Source organism: Phoxinus phoxinus (assembly GCF_949152265.1).
Source record: "Phoxinus phoxinus genome assembly, chromosome: 2".
Classification (NCBI taxonomy): Eukaryota; Metazoa; Chordata; class Actinopteri; order Cypriniformes; family Leuciscidae; genus Phoxinus; species Phoxinus phoxinus.
The window spans coordinates 6,276,192-6,293,757 of record NC_136877.1 but is presented as its reverse complement, the minus strand read 5'-3'; the positions used below and the strand labels follow the sequence as shown (position 1 = coordinate 6,293,757).

Below are 17,566 nucleotides of genomic sequence, written 5' to 3'. Positions count from 1 at the left end.
AACATGCACAATAAATGGGAGTATGATTAAAGCAGGATTTTATCTTTTAGCCTTTTCCCCTGCAATTGATAAAGACGTCATTCATCAGATGTGGGCAAGAAAATCCTTCGCAGAGATGTAAAAGGTGTACAAAATGTGCTGACTCTTTTGCAAAAGTGAACAACATTTAGGAAGACAACTCTAATAGACTTTGTTTTATATCAGGTCATTTTCAAATTGTAAGTGCTCTCGGAAATATTTCACAGCAAACTGTCAGTTCTTACACGTCTTGTCTAAATAGTGACAATCATAGGTAAAACGTTTGCTAGAGCTTATTCAATTTACGTCTGAGAGAAACAGACATAACATCAAGAGGAAAATTGAAAATACGAGGACGTTTACCTACATAGGACGTAAATTTCAGCAAAGAAAGTCGTTTTTACACCTAAATATTATCTAGTGTTGTCACAATGAAAAAAATTGAGTAGTACCAATACCATTAAAAGCAAAGTAAAAATGAAAATGCTCTTAAAAAAAAGTTAAATATTGATATAATAACAAATTTAATTAAAATAAAACAATGCCATGTAGCCTTCAAGTATTTTTCAGGTACATTTTTGGCATAGATTTCACTTCACACTGGATTATTAGATACTTCTTTACAAAACAGCTTAATTTTGGAATTTGACATTAAAAAAAAAAAGTGTCTTTTTTCTGTATTTCTAACTTTGTGGTTGTGTTATCCAGCTAGGAGCTGTGAGAGGACTTATCAATATTATTATTTTTATTAATTTTAAGTTTCTACTTTCTACTGATATTTATATTCTTGTCGATACTGATTAGGTGATGATTATTTAAATGTTTTGCCCAATAAAAATTGCAATATCATAAACTGTACTGCTTTTTGAAATTAAAACATTACAAATTAAACTAAATATTCTGTATGCTACAAGGGAAGTATAAAGAGAGACAGAGAAAGATATTATTAAATATCTCTTTTAAAGTGTATATGATTTATATGATGTATATAATATATTAATACCTCCGTAAAATAGCATCTTGACCACTAAGTGCTTTTGATTCACACATGCAGCCATTACGGCAAACGCTTTCTTTCGACATCCAGAATCTAATGCAAAAGTTTTAATCTTACCTGATGAAAGAACTTGATGTAAGCAGTAAACTACTGCAAAAATTGCAGAATGACAGACAAAGTGAGATTTCCTTATGGTGCAGCAGCTCACGGGCGCACACAGCCAAAAAACCTTGACAAATGCATTTTGGCAAGAGTGAAAAAGGATGTAGCTGGAAGGCTCTCCATTTTGATTCATTAAAAATTACACTATAATGGAGAAACAAGTGCTGCTCTGTGCTCAAACAATGTGAGCACCTGCAAGTTGTGCGGAGTGCACACTTACACACAATACTTAAAAGAAAAAACCTTTTTGCTAATTTTTTCCTTGAATATCCTAAGCCAAATTCTGCTTCTCCCAGCCCACAATTCATTCACTGAAGAAAGTGGTTTGGATGTTGAAATATTTCAAATTAAATGTTAACATTATAAAATGTGATGAGATTTTGTCCTTCAACTGAATGTCCACTTTTTGTATTCATCTTCCTGAAGTATGTAAAACCATTCTGTGAATAAACAGATGCATAAAAAGATGTTTTGAATATTATTATTTTACTGGGAAGCAGAAGATCGTATTGCCTTGAACTGTATCAAGCATGACCTTGTTGGATTTATGGTAATAAATAACACTGCTTCTGATATCATCATATTCACTGAATTTTTTTTTTTTTTTTACAAAGAAACGGCACGTAACACGTTGAATTAAACATAAAGTAGAAAAAAAAATTCTTGTGAAACATACTCCAATAATCTTTATTTACAATTTCCAAAAACACTTTTTTTAAAGTGACGAGACGACTATGTCACTGAATACGCTTTTAGTCTGTAGTTCAAAACTTGCATGACATGAATGATCATGATTATGATCATCACACTGTTATTTTAAATGTATAAATCCCCCCTCCATTCTTCATACAGTATATGGCAGCTGCCAATCAAGCTGTAGTTCCCTGTAGTGGCCTGAGGCTCTGTTAACCTTCTGCACACATTACAGACGTGTCACGTCCACATTCATTCACTGCTCTACCTCTCTCTGCATACATGTGCGTGTATACGTGAGCGCTTTTGTGTTTGTGAGCTCAAGTGTGTCAGCACATTTGTGTTGCATGATAAGTGTGTGCCGCTGATAATACACCAGCACATCTGAGCCAGGATGTGCCCAAACATGCCTCAGTCACAACACGATGCCATTATATACTCTCTGCCACAACAACTCCAGAGCTCGGGATACGGAAGAGAGAAAACCTATGAGAGGTGACACAGAGAGCATTGAACATGTCTGTGGGGGCGTTTCATCACTGTCATTAAAGTGAACACATGCCTCCATGGTCGGATTGGAGTCGGACTCCATGGTATGATCATTTAAAACCAGGAAAAGTCTAAAAGTTAAAAGCGAGTCACATATACCTGCTATATGTTGAGAACAACATATAAACCTGCTTAGTACTACTGTGAGTAAATAGAATTAATGTAATATGCTTTTTGAGTATTGAACATATTGCATTGTTAGCATATGCTAATTCATATATTGGTTAAATAAGGTCTATCTCAAATAATGTTTACAAATGTGCTCTTTAAGAGGTTACTCTTTTGTGGTGGGGATTTGCATTTCAATAGCATATTTGTGTTCGCGCATCTTTTGTTGTAGTGCTGTGCGCTCCGCTCCGGGTCTCATAAGGTATAACACAGCCATTTGAACCATTTCAAAATGTCTAATACCGAAAACACCAATTTGCATGTTCATTAACTTGTCACTATTACATCAAACACTTCGGGATAATTAACAGATCCTTTCTGTGGAAGAAATCTAAATATGGTAAAATTCGTTGAAAGAAGTTGAGAGTACTACACGATAGCATTGTAACAACTGCAAAGGGCAATGGATGCGCAGAACTTTGTCTATGGCGAGGTTATGAATTATGTGGATAACTGCAGAGCTTTCTGTTAATTCAGTGGGTGCTGATTCTAAGAAGCTCTAGTTTTTCTTGTGGCATGTTTGCAAGGCCCTATTATTCACTGTAAAGCTGCTTTGAAATAATACATATTCTGAAAAGTGTTATACAAATCTATTAAATTGAATTTAGTAATTTAAACAGAAAACATATAGCTCAAATAATTAGGTCTTGAAAGAATCTGAGGAGAAACATATCAAGTTCATATTGAAAACTGAATTTTTCTGGTTTAAAAGTGAAAGCATGCCATTGTTTAAACCGCTAAAAAATGCTGAAATACACCCTGGAACCAGACCAATTATACAGGGCTCCCGATTAAGACTGATTAGTCAACTAGTCGTTCAGGCAACACACAGGCCATTTACACCTGGTATTAAGATGCATTTTGGTCGATCAGATCACAAGTAGACGAGGGAGACACATTCCCGTTTACACCTGGTGTTTTAATCCGTCTCTTTGGTCCACTTTCAACCACTTCTGTCCTGATTTCTTCGAGGGGAGTGTCTATGGTCTATTTTTTCAGATCTTTCGATCTAAAGGACGAAATAAGCTCACACAATTTACATATGAACGCGACCAGAGACGACAGAAAAACACACAGAGAACATCAGCTTTCGTTTCTGCTCTAAAGGCGCAAGACCAGCTGAACACTGTGAGTGTGTGTTAGAAATCAGGAATGGTGAGAGAACATTGTGCTTGTGCTTCAAATCTAACTTGGGTCTTCAGCCGACAAAGTTTAAATCCCGTCTGCTTCCCATAATGTTCACGCATTAGATCAGTAGACGGAGAGAAGAGGGTGTTTTGTGGCTGTTTGAACACATTCGACCACATGAGCGTTTACACTACGAAAGCAATCCGGTCGAATGCGTTTTCCACTACCTCTGGTAGTGGTCGAAAGTGGACAAGCTCAAAACGATTTAGACCCCGTTTACACCTGTGTTTAGCGTCGTCCACTTGTGATCCGATCTTAATAGCAGGTGTAAACCGGGCCAAAGATTAGCCGACTTTGAAAATGAGCGCATTTCTCTTTATCTGAACTTTAAACGCTGGGTTGGGAGGCCGAAGCAACAGCGCAGAACTTTCAGAGGTGCGAGATAAGTGGCTCTCCACTAACTTTAGCGAGACCGGCTTCCTACATCTCTGCCTCTGGTCACAAGCCTGTCAAAGCCAAAGTCTAGTGTGCCACAGCCTGTTAGAACACTAATTATCACAGCTTCTAAGAGGCAGGAATGTCACCTGTGGAAACAGTTGCAGCCTTAACAAATAATTGCATGTTCCTATCTGCCCGTCTCCAGCACCATGGAAATGGTCTTATTAGCGAGATAAAGGAGGAAGCAGGCAACAAGTCAATGCCATGGTGAGAGCGGCCCATGGCTGCGACACGCCATGATGGGAGATGACACTTATCGACAGATTACATAAACCACTCAGGTTCTAGCTAAGCAGGAATTTGGCTCCCTAAATGAAGAGAACCAATTTCAGCCATCGCACAGGGCCGGGGTAATGAAATAGAAGATGAGAGGTCTGAAATGTAATTTTCTGTGTGGACTCCTTTTGTGCCGTTATCTCTGAAGGTGCAATAATGGTTCAGTCAACGACTTTCGCTGACCCTGTAATGACCCGCAGTAGTTCAGGTCTCTGAGTGAAGAACAATAATTACCATATAATTACTAAATACCACATATTGTGCATTATTGCTGGGGAATTTTTTTTTTTCAGAAATGTCTGAAGAATTTCAAAGTATGCTTGTTTGGAACAAGCAGCGTCAAATTATGCATATTCATAGCAGCAGCGAGACATAACAGAGATTCCACACGCCGCATCCGTCCTCCGAACAAATTCATTATCGCTGGAATGTGTGAAACAACTTTAGTACAACACATGAACCTTGAGAGGTAATTTTACTAATTTTTAAGTCGAAATTGAATAGGACCATTCGATTTTCATTAACATTGTTTGCATAATAACATACTTTCACAGAAACCAAAGTCTACCGTGATCAAAGTCAAATCAAAATGCCAATTATCAGTTTCCTTGTTGCATATAACTTACTTATTAGTGTTGCGATATCTCTTTCTTTAAATATTAACTTTTCTTGTTTCTTATTCAAACATTTTTAAATTAAACAGGTATCATTAAAAATGCTTTTCCCCCCCAAGTCTATAACCTCTACAAGAATCTCTGGTTGCGCAGAGAGAAAATCAATTGATCTGTTTTGTACTGGATCTTTCTGCTGGTTTCATGAATAAATCTAAGGCCCTAGAGCGTTGATGAATCAATGACAGAGTCTCTCACGACCAATCTCCTGAAGCAGACAGCAAAGGTCCAGTGGAGTGGACGGCCACTGGCGCTCTCCTGCTGGCAAGACCCAAGCGTTTATTTCATGCCTCTTTAAACCGCCGGGGTGAGATGCGGTGAAACCGTCTGATAGGATCCAACTCAAACCTGAGGCCTGAAGCCTACCGCCTGGTGCTGCAACTACGGGCCGCTTTGGGATCAATTTCTGTTGGGCAGAGAGCTGGATTGATTTACAGGGCCTGTCAAAACAACTTTCTCCACCTGCCTCCAATGCGCCACAATTATGTGCAATGTTTGGCCCATCACACCGATGGCACAAGGAAGGGCAGAGGCAGTAGTCCCATTTCCTGCCTGAGGCTCAAAGTAATATTTTACACAAAAAAAATGAACATTTTGTCATCATTTACTCACCCTCAGGCCATTCCAAACCCCTATGATTTTCTTTCTACTGTTGATTTAAAGTATGCTCTTCTTCATACAAGGAAAGTGAATGACGATCGATCCAAAAAAATGACACTAAAAAGAAGTCTACACTGCATTCCAAGCTTTGTGTAAGGAATACACATCAATTTAATTTTAAATCCTATTCATGCAACATGAATATACACATATCACAAGACACAATAAACAAGTGACATGTTCTGATGCACTATATTTGAATAGACAACAATGTAATTATCAAGGATGAACCATGACATTTTTGCACAAAGCACGAAAATTCATTCTGCTAAATATCTGTGTGTTCCACAAAAGAAAATAATCAGATTTGGAGTGAAATTAATCTATTTAAATACTACCAACATAATGTGACAAGAAAAAAAAAATGAATTAAATTATACCTACAACCTTCTTTAGGATGCATAGGGTGACCTTATTAAAAAAGCATGTCTATCACAATACACTTTGAATTCCACCGTCCCAACTTGCGAAGGTGCTAAACTACCAAGGGTGGAAATAGTGCATATAAAAAAGCCAGGTAATAAAAGCTGTGAATAAAGCCTGCTTATCATAAGAGATTTCCCAGCCAAAGCCGAGGACACGGGCCGAGCGACATGCGGTGAGGCATGAGGAATGATATGGCAGTGATGAGCAGAGAGGCCATCTGCATTTCACAAGTCCCAGCATGTCAAAGACAGCGTCTGTTTGGAGTGCACCTCCATCTGTCATAAATCACTTCTTCTCACCACAGCACTAATGGCGGAAAGGTCACATGGAATTTTCTGACACGCTGTTTGTTTGTCATCCATCGGCAGAGGGATGCGGCCGTGTTTATTGGTGCCTCATGAGCAGCGGCGACCAGATGAGACCCAGCCATGGGCTCTGCGCTAACATGCTAGTAAACCCCCTCCTGCCTGGTCAGGTTAAGCAATGTTATTTCAAAATACTGTTTCAAAAGAGCACAACTTCAAAAAGTTCACAGACAACCAACCCTGACCGTACTACAAAAAAGTTTTTTAAAACCTTTAATTTAAGATCAAAGGCCCTGTTTACAGCTGGTATTAAGATGAGTTTTGGTCGATCGGATCACATTCCCATTCACACCTGGCGTTTTAATCCGACTCTTTTGTTGACTTTTAATCACCTCTGTCCTGATTTCTTCGAGGGGAGGATCTATGGGCGGGTTAATGCGTGTGTGTGGGGGGGGGGGGGGATGTCAGATATTTTAATGTAATGGACGAAATAAGCTCACGCAATTTACATATGAACGCGACCAGAGACGACAGAAAAACATACGGAGAACATCAGCTTTTGTTTCTGCTCTGAAGCCGCAAGCTGTGAGTGTGTGTTAGAAATCAGGAATGGTGAGAGAACATTGTGTTTGGTACATTTTTTGTCTTAAAACTTAAGTTGGGTCCCCAGCCAAAAAAAGTTTAAATCCCATCTGGCTAGAGCTCTTCCCATAATGTTACGCATTAGATCAGTAGACGGAGAGAAGACGGTGTTTTGTGGCGGTTTGAACACATTCGACCACATGAGCGTTTACACTACGAAAGCAATCCGGTCGAATTGTGTTTTCCACTACCTCTGGAAGTGGTCGAAAGTGGACAAACTCAAAATGTTTTAGACCCCGTTTACACCTGTATTTAGCATCGTCCACTTGTGATCCGATCGACCAAAACGCATCTTAATATCAGGTGTAGACAGGGCCAAAATGACAATAATTTCTATAAAGTGATAGTTCGCCCAAAAATGAAAATTTGCTTTTAATTTACTCACCGTCAGTCCATCCAAAATGTAGGCTATACCTGATCGAGAACATTAACAATTGGTTTTGTTGTTGTAAACTTATGTAGTATTTAGGTTGATTCAATAATGTTAAAAAATATTGTTATTCAACAAAAATTTTGAATTCTTTAATTTAGATTTGATCACATGAAGCACAATTTCTAGGATAACATTTTTAGTGTCACTTCTATAATGTAGATATAGGCAAAGTTTTAAAATGTATATCATGATCTGTCAAAATACTACATCAAAATCCTGATCATTGGTTGAGCCAAAAGTAGACATTTCGAGCTGCTCAAACAAACTGAGCAATGTTTAGAAAGCACCACTGTTTTACACAAATGCCTTACTTATAGGTGTCTCTGCATATTAAAAAAAGAATACTTGGATATATTGCATCTGACGCAGACGTTTATGTTTAAATAATTGAGAGAAGCAGAAATCGTGATCACAATGAAAATACGGTTGATCATGCAGCCCTAGAGAATTGTATGTAGTTCAAAACCTGAATGAAATTATTTTTTCACCGAACACAAAAGAAATTATGAAGAATGTTGACATCCAAACAACATTGGAACGCAATTTAAGACACTGAGATATTTCTCAAAATATCTTATCTCAGAAAGAATTTGGGGTGGAGCTAGCTCACCTTAAAATCAATGGCTGAATAGCATAGTAAATGTTTCCAGCAACTGCAACCTTTATATTAAACAAAAAACCCAACCCCTGGAACTCTTAGTATTTGCATAAGGCATTGGAGAGGTTAAGCGGTGTTTACAAAGCTGAAGGCCGCACTGTAGCAAGATTTCAAACTCATTGAGCAGGTCCACTTTGCATACTAATGTTCAGAGGTATCTTAAAGTCTGTATCTTCCCCCTGTAAATCCAGGCCAGCTCCAAGGCAAAGGGAATCTGCCCGGGCTCCTCCGCTCATGATAACAATGCAGCAGCAATTAATGAAAGGCCTGCTAGGGATTTATTACGACGGAGAAGAACAGAATACGGTGCCAGAGATCCTGGACGCTCGGCATTTGAATACAGGCCACAAATTATACACAGTTTCAGTAAATGAAGTGACTGAGTGTTTTTGTTCCACAGGCGTACATCTTCCTATTGCTAGCGAGGAACAGGGCACACTAACCACTAGCGTGGCCAGCTCTGGGAAAGGAAGTTATTGAAGCCTGGATTTCCTGCTTTCAGCTGTGGCCAAGAACTTGGAGGTTTACGGCGGTTTCAGGAACTGACTCATCTAATGATTCATGGATCAGAGATTGCTTTTCACATGTGTCTGGTCATGGAAAAACTAGCTTGAATAAGAACATACAACATTTAAGTATGCCAAAGACGGCTGAAGGACACAATATTATAAGATATAAAAGTCCTTCAGAAGTTTTTTTTTTTTTTTTTCAAGATGTTCAGACGCCATTTGCATCACATTAATGTCTTCCACTGAACTGACTAAGCCCTCCATCTGGTTTGAGTTACAAGGCTTTAACTTTGAAATGTTGTAACTGGTCTCGCTAGTCTTTTCAGGTTTAACAGCAAGCAAAAATGCTCTTGAATTGGCAGAAAATTTCTTCTATTACCAATGTTTACTTAGAGAACACTCCAAAATCATGCGACAATGAACTTCAAACTAAAGTGGTCTGTGTTTTTAAATTGCTCTGGAGCATATTAGTCCATCACAATCACCACCGCAGCTTACAGTCAGAATTTTTTATGCTGATTTACATTTTTACCAACAGTGAGGGTAAACATGAATAGCACTTGCAGAAATGGTCGTCAGGACCAAAAGTCAGTGTGCTCTGTAGCTGGCAGTCATTTTATGGCAGTTGTCCTGAAGCACATTTACTTACATGACGTCAGTGGCTAAGAGCCAGCTTTTCATTTTGGTGGCAATTTACCTCAGCTTCTTTACAGGCTTGTTATTACAACTAAACAGCAGACCACACTCAGTTATTCCCTTGGAGAATCAATTCACCGTGGGTCATGCTTAGAATCCAGACAACAGGTTTCGCAAAATTATGTAAAAATGCTCGTCTCAGTGAGCATCCTAGTAAACACAGGTGCGTATGGCTTATAGGTGCATTCACGCCATGTCTTAATTACCGCATGTTGTAATTAGTGGTCGACCGATGTTGTGTTTTTGTGGCCGATATAAAGCCGATATTATTTAAAAAAATATATAATTTATATTTATTTTAATCAATATTTAATATTATATGTTTAAAAAATAAATATTTTAAATAAACATGCTTATACTTTAGATGACAACTTCTTGAATCTGCATCACAAATAAAGTAATTGTTTAAAAATACATGATGAATATGTGAATAGAAATGTAGTAAACACTGTGAGAGGACACTCAGTAATCTGGTAATTGTGTGCGCACTGGTAATAATATTTCTTCAAATAAAGACAAGGTAACACCAATTTTTACATACAGCACACAGTGAAAATGATATGAATATGACACAACTGGATATAGTACAGCATATTTTACAATGAAGGATTTAAAGTATGTTGATTGCGTCTCAAGTGAAGCTGAACTCTCCTGTCCGCATTACCTTCGCACGGACCGACCGTCACGCACAGTAACACGTTCATGCAGGCTACCAATGCACACTTCACAAGATCTCACAGCCAGATTTAAATGCTAAATCTCACAGATGAAATTAAATGTTTATTAGATATTCAGAGATTTGTTTAAATGATATAGATGCGTATTTGCTGAATGTTGACTGTAAATGAGAAAGTATTGTAGCCTAAATGTTTGCCTTTCTATTACTAATAATATAAAAGCAAACGCTTTACTTTTTCGCATGCCGTTTACTTTCTTTGTTTAACAGTTCTGTCAAATAACGTATGACTGTTAAACAGAGACCACAAACTATCAGGCGCTGCCGTTCTCAGCTCTGCCAAAATAAAAGTCCCGCTTCTAACACATCAACCAATCAGAAAAACAATCGGCCCATGCCATTATTTTAAAAATGCCAAATAACGGCCTAGGCGATATATATCAGTCGACCACTAGTTGTAATTACCGCAATTATGTGATTTCAACTTGTAAAAAGCGTTCACGTTCTCGTAGAGCTCGTAATTACAACTTGTAAGATGGGAATTGTCTGAGAGCTACTACCACATGACTGCTGTACCACCTGATCACTGCAGATTCGTTTAGTCATTGATAGTGGTAATTCCCAGCCCGAGGACGTGAACAGCTCCGAATATAACATCACGAGGTGTCATCTCGAGACTACGGTAAATACGACATGGCATGAATGCAGCATATCATTATATTGGAACCGTGCATTCGGTCTTAAAGTGACAGCAGCCTAATATACCCTCTGCTGTCTGTGTCATTAATGTTAATCAAACAACAAAATACAAAAAGTAAATCACTTTTGCCGCTTTAAAGTTGTCATATGATGCTATTTTCAAAGATCATTATTTTGTGTATTGGGTGTAAAAGAATGTTATCATGCTTTAATGTAAAAAAAAACATTATTTTTCAGATACTCTACATTGTATGTACAGTATGCCCCTCCTTCTGAGAAGCACAGTGTGCTCTGATTGGTTTAGGGTTAGCCCCCCACACAGGCATTGTGATTGGCCGAACACCTCAAGCGTGTGTCGAAAACGTAACGGCCCTTACCATAACCGCGAGCTTCAGCTTCCAAAGCAATTATTAAAAACTAATAGTAATGTTGTCAGCTTTACCATATCAGTTCGAGCTCGAGTCGGATTCTGAAAATGCAGATGACCAAGCAGTTTGATCGAAACCAACTTTGCAAACACAACTTCAGCAGAACATTTCACAGTGGTAAGTTGTACGCTCTGCTTGAGCGACAGTGAAACAGAGCACGTAGTGCATCTATGTCATCTTTTCACCACAAGTTATAAGCCGAGAAATAGAAATAGCCTTTGTGCACAGTTTAAGAAATATGCATAGTAATATAATCAAGTTCATTATTGTGTTACATTATTTAGGGATATTCATATTTAACATATTTTAAAAAATTATTAGCATGAATTTTTGTGTGAGATTGAATTGGTATTGTTTCTCAAATTGTGGTGTTTGGCATTTGCTATAATAAGCCTAGTTATTTTAATGTGGTGGTATTTAACTTCACACTTCTCACTGATAATAGATAGGCTATGGCTTCTTACAAAAATGAAGTGTTAAATCTGATGGGAAAGAAAATCAAACTTAAAATACTTTTACATATAATGAGGAAATAGAGCAAAGGCAGATGATTTTGCAAGGTTTAACAATGAATAACAACCAAAATTAAATCAGCTGATGTGAACTATTATAAACAATTCCAGCACTGAAACATTAAAAACAGATTGACAGTAGCTTTGCATCACCTAGGCCTAAATGCATTTGGTTTAAAAAACATGCATTTAGTGAAGAACAATAGGCTACTTGATGGACGCTCATTTGTAAAACCTGTCATTGTAGCAGCTGCGGTTTGGATGCACATGGTAGCGAACTGTAAAAGAGTCAAACTTTAGTAAGTTTGATGTTAATAACCAACTTTCAACCAATATGACACACTTCCTTTTTTCTCCATCCAACATATGCGATTAATTTTCTTCGAAACATTGCATTGTGTTACAAACAAAACCAGAGGATCCATCCGAAGACCATAAAATCAATCAGGAAAGAGTGACCAATACTTGGGTTTGTATAAAACAGCATCTGATTTGTTCAGCTCTTTATTTACAACAGCTGTTTGCATTAGTGAGAAGAGACAAGAATATTGCTGCCAAACATATCCATCCTTGTATTCACTAAATATAATACAGAATTCCTTTTTAACATACGCCTGCTATTATGCCAATCATTCAACGAAGGACCTTCCGTTCCAAGGACCTCACGAATGTATAATATTTTCCATGGCTTTGATTTTTTTACCCCTCCCGCGATAATCTTGATTCCTGTTTGACCACAGATAGATTCTAATAGGAAATGATGCCTATGAAGAGTAAAACACACAGGACGTGGCTGTTTGTGTTGGTCTGTCTCCCAGCAGAGTTTAGTAGTTCACATTACCCCTGACCACAGAGCACAGCAAAGTGAGTTAGCTGCTTCTAGAAGTGGCAAAGGCACTTTTGTGCGGTTCATTCATATCTGTTTTAGCCTTGTTGAGGTAAACCCTATTTCATATGAGTCGCCATTATAAAACTATTTGTTCCATTCTACCCACCGACTGAACATGAATCAAATGCAGTCAATAAAAACATCTACATGTGAGAGAACATACGCCTAGTATCGCTTGTTTTCAATGTGCCAGGTGTTGATTCAAGAATAACTGCTAATTTGGACATGATTCAAAACAACTTTTGAAATGATTCACTAGAATGATGCAATGTTTCCAACGAGGGTGGGGGGGTGGGGGGGGGGGGGGTAAAAAAGAAGATCGACAGACCATATGCTCATGGAAGTCATAAGCTGCAGATTTTGATTTACACAAATTACTAAAAATATTTCAATTATCTGATTTCCATTAGAGTCGCTCGTACATTCGATTCACAACGGACTGTTAGCATTCATCCCACACGGGAACATAAAAAATACAAACCGAGGAAATGCTATTGTTTGCCGTGCAGGATGTCAGTCAGACTGAATATACTCTGACTTCAGCTCAACTTTTTGATCTTTCATCCTTTAGGATGAAACGACTTGGAACAAACATGTCAATGCTGGCCAACAGAAAGTTAGCGACTCAAATATGAAGCGATTTAAAATGCCATTGATAAGCTAAGTGAAGAGATATCTTATCTGAAGCATACATGGGCCATATGGTGCCACGACCGCTGCCGCCTGTTGCTGGCATAACAATAGCCCGACCTGGACAGCGGATGGCGGGCACAGGGACTCCCTGAGCGGTAAACGCGAGAGCAAACGTTCATATTTGCATTTTTTTTTTTTCTTTCTTACAGGTGCAGAAAGGGTCTTAACCAGATGTCTGCTTGAGCGCAAAACTGTTTGCCTTCTACAATTCAACAGCCTCACACACACACACTCCTCCCCGGCTCAGCAACAGGAAAAACAATAGCTTCTCTCTGTACGCTCCCATTCCCCCACAATCCTCCATTCCCAGAGGTAACCCAATCCACTATGTCTGAGCAATGCACCTATTCTCTTCTCATTTCACAACTGAAAGACTGCTTTCTTCCTGAGCCACGCCGGAGAGCACCACTGAAACAGAAAGTATTGAAATTAATGTTTTTCCCTCCTGATTCAAATTCATTATTTATGGACAGTGATATGCGATTTTCCTTAACAGAGATTGTAGCTTGAAAGGGCAATGCGGTACTTTTGCAAAGCTAAACACGGTTTCAAAGACATTCGGGGGGAAAAAAAACAGTAGTTTAATAACTCATTTAGAGTTTTTGTCAGCCGTGTTCTGATCAATAACTATTTAAAGCTTCATTATGTGTAGCCTAATACATACTCAATGGGCAATTTATATATTAGAGAGGCTGTACGCAATATAAAGATCACCGGCAGCGCTGGTTTACCTGAATTCATCTATCAGTGGTGCTCAAAATGACAATCTGTTCCTCATTCATAAATTATAATAATACAGTAACAGCACATACCTTACAATGAATACTCTCAAGCAATCTGGTTAACACAAATTAGCAATATACTAACAAACAGCCAGCTAAAGTAAAGGACAGGTTAAGTTTGAAACTTTAGTCACTGCATCATACAATTATTTCCACTCTCAATTTATGGTTTATGCTTTCCTTTTTTATATCCCAATGGCTAACTCTGATAAGGTTCTTCTGTTTTCTAACCACATCTGATCAAGAGTCAGATGTTCAACATCAACTGATGGGTTCAGTGTGAGACAATGTTTCATTCTCTGACTTAAAAATGTCAAGCAAGCGTGTTCAACAGGTCTATGCGCGCGCTGCATAACACAGAGCAAAAAAGCACTTATTCCTATGCCTATTTTACACAACAAGCAGATTTGCTTCTCATCACTGTGATGCTGTATGTCAGGGCGTATATCAGATAGAAGTCAATCTGTTTACTGTAGTAGTACATGATAATGGCTCAGTTAGAGGACACAAACAACACATTGTGTCGCTCGGACCCTTCTTTATAAAAGAGGCCAATGTGAAATATAAGACAATAATTAACTGCAAGAAAAGAGGTCTTTTCCCAAAACGCACAATAGGGAACTTGTTTTCCTGTAAAGAATTAAAGTCCAGAAGAGGGCAAGGGTCCGCAGTTTTAAACATTTTGCATTAGAAAGAAAAAGTGAAACATAGTACTCATAGTACACTGACAAAAAGTAAAAAAAAAAAAAAAAAAAGCTATTTCTACCTGCACAGTAATAGTCAATGTTTTCATCAATTCATAATCTTTTCTGTCATTTCTACTCTTGTAAGTATGTGAACTCAAATTTTATCATATGACATTAAATCAAATATGACATTTCAAGCGGCCAAAATAGTCAAATGACATGCAGGCTGTGTCTTTGGCATCACTGATCCTACTTATTCAAGGCAACAATTTTAGTAGGTTGACAGTGTGATCTGACCCTTAATGACTTTGAATTAAGTAGACAACTATAGTCAGCTTGATTCAGTCATATTATTGACTTGAAGAAAAAATCAAATACAATACATTTTTAGTGTAAAAAATAAAAAGTTCACAATGTATTTTAAGGGGACGTTGTTACAATGCAATTACTTACTGTTAAGTACTGAATAAGATTACTTTAACACTTTATTTTACAGTGTCCTTGTTATGTTACAACAATAGTATTAACAGTTAATTATGCATAATTACATGCAACTAACCCTCAACCAAACCCTAATCCTACACTAACTCTATACATGTACATGTACTTAATTAATATTACTCAGTAGTACTTAAATATATAATTGCACTTTAACAATGACACCATAAAATAAAGTGTAACGATTAATTATCTACATGTACTATGTTAACTAAAGAGTTACGATTAGGGGTTACACTTTATTCTAAACTGTCTATGTTACACTGTAAATATAATTTTTTGTAATTACTATTAGGGTTTTGTACAGGGTAAGTTTCATGTATGCATAATTTACCGTTATCACTGTGGTAAGTAAATGTAGCAAATGTAACAAGGACACTCAAATAAAGTGTTACCGTTTGGTTTAGTGTTACTAACTTGTAATTATAATTTACTGTTATTCCTAGTAAGTACATGTAGTAATATGTCACCTTAGAATAAAGTGTTACCAAATTCGGTTACACCTTAGGTGTAAAGTGTGGGTTTTAAGGTGTCTTTGTTACACTGTAATAATATATTTAAGTAGGCTACTGAGTAACATTAACAACATGAAGGCTACTTACTATAGGGTTAGAGTTTGGTTTGGTTTAGTTGCATGTAATTATGCATAATTTACCGTTATATTACTGTAGTAACTGCATGTAACATATGTAACAATGACACTGTAAAATAAAGTGTTACCCAGAATTAATATTGAAAAGTTAAACTCACAGCTCGTTTTATCTTTGAGTTTAAGCAGCAGGAGGTGCGATGCATATGTGATTTCATAACTAATGAATTCATAAATGGAGAGTGAAACTGTTAAAAACGTCAAATAACAATAATATACCATGGAGTAGTTAGTGTGGAGTTGGCAAAGCTAGTCATTGATGAATTGCTAGGCTAAGCTATGCTGTTACTATCGTTACATTCATAGTTTCGTTGCTTGTGATGAAACAGCGTTTCTGAATAAGAGACTTTAAAACACACACACTGTAACTGACACGCTATATTTTAACCGGCATTGTCGATTAAAAAGTCGAAACACAACACGCTGAAGTGAAGCACGACATTAGTCCATAAGAAACAGGGCGGGCAATCCCAACAAAGGAAATGACAGAGGAATAGCAGCCAGATTCTCAGTAGGAACATTAAAAACAATGTCAACTACTGCTAGAATTGTATAGCAGATTTGGACAAACTTTTAAACTGCACAACAGAGAACTAAAGTTTCTCAAGAGTAACTCTGTCAAGTAAAGTGCGGGTACACAGGGTTGTTGTTGTTGTTGATAATGTTGTTGTTTTTAAAATAAAAGAGACAGATATTAAAGCTTAAGGATATGATATATTTTACTGTCCGCGTTAAACAACGAAACAACCATGGTAATACAAGTAGGCTAAATAAAGATGCCAAGAGTTCACGTACAGTAGCCTAAGTCAAATACATAAAGAGGAGAAAAGTCAAATGTACTTACGGCTGAGATCTGAACAGAAGTTGGAGAATAAACGCCAAAGATGCGCGAGCAACAAGTCTCTCCTCGATATATTTGTGCACCGCTCCGAAATAGCCAACTATGGAGGAGAAAACAGCAACATTTGGATCCGTCATCTTGTCCAAAAATTCTTTTCATGCAATAATCAATGTCCAAAAAACGTTCCCCCAAAACGACGCGTATTGTTTCTGGTGTAAATGTGCAGGACTTACTGCAGAGCGCGAGCGCGCAAGGTCAGCTTCTTTAGCAAAAAAATGTGAAAAATGTCAAAGATTTTCGTGCTATGTCAGACTGAGTCAGTGGACAAAGTGAAAGCAGCACCCTGTTGCTGCAGCGTCGCACTAAAATCCCATTGAAAAGATACTTTGAGCCCGACCCCTCTGTTACATGCCTATCAATAGTCATAATCACGCATAACATTTTGTATTTGCTCGTCTGCTTTAACTTAATCCATACAATATTAAGCCATTAAGGGCTAATTACCTTCAAACTTACCTTAACGTCCGCTTTCTTTATTTATATCAACATTTAAGTTCGGCCCCTTTGTTTTTGTTCTAGTGTGGGTTTGTATAGTTTTTTTTGCAAACTGTGTTTAAAGTTATTCTTGTGTTTTTTTGGGGCCGGCCGGGAATGTGAACGTGAATCTCCGCCGCACCGATAGAGATGCGAAGAATGCTCGGAATGAGAGCAGGAATGAAATGAA

At 37.7% G+C, this 17,566-nt stretch overlaps 1 protein-coding gene across 7 annotated transcripts in view; it reads right to left on the bottom strand.

The window, feature by feature from the left end:
• Positions 1-17,566, bottom strand: part of tead1b (TEA domain family member 1b) — a 71,419-nt gene extending 53,853 nt beyond the window's left edge. For 2 of the 7 annotated variants that reach the window (XM_079605503.1, XM_079605506.1), the window contains exons 1-2: positions 17,359-17,566; positions 16,846-16,942 (exon numbers count right to left, since the gene is read on the bottom strand). The gene's annotated coding sequence lies outside the window, so the exon portion shown is untranslated. Of the gene's footprint in view, positions 1-16,845; positions 16,943-17,075; positions 17,199-17,346 lie in introns of those variants that run through there. The other 5 variants (XM_079605508.1, XM_079605509.1, XM_079605505.1 and 2 more) reach the window with 4 other exon arrangements.